Consider the following 384-nt stretch of genomic DNA (forward strand, 5'->3'; position numbering starts at 1 on the left):
ATCACTTTACTGTAATGCAGCCTTTAAAACACACTTAAGCCATATTACAATATTACGATATTACGATTTCAAAAATCTAAGACAATATAGTACAGTAATACAGTATGAAGCTTGATATTGTCTTAGATAGTGGATATTGTAAAATTGTGATACGATACACGTGTTGTCTTTTCCTGGTTTTAACCCTCATGTTGTCCTCGGGTCAAACTGACCCATTTTCCTACATCAATGCTCTTCTTAATTCCCCAAAATAACATGATTGATTCCACACAACGCTCTTTGGCAAGCACGAATCACTACTTTCATTAATTTTGGGGCGTCTTGTTCAATTTTATAGCATTTGACAAAAACAAATGGAAGTGGTTTTGAAATAGTATTGAGTAA

At 33.6% G+C, this 384-nt stretch overlaps 1 protein-coding gene across 3 annotated transcripts in view; it reads right to left on the minus strand.

Moving 5' to 3' along the window:
- Positions 1-384, minus strand: part of prkg1l (protein kinase cGMP-dependent 1, like) — a 21,681-nt gene that overhangs the window by 17,080 nt on the left and 4,217 nt on the right. The window lies entirely within an intron of this gene.

The sequence above is a fragment of the Etheostoma spectabile genome, chromosome 5 (assembly GCF_008692095.1).
Source record: "Etheostoma spectabile isolate EspeVRDwgs_2016 chromosome 5, UIUC_Espe_1.0, whole genome shotgun sequence".
Taxonomy (NCBI): Eukaryota; Metazoa; Chordata; class Actinopteri; order Perciformes; family Percidae; genus Etheostoma; species Etheostoma spectabile.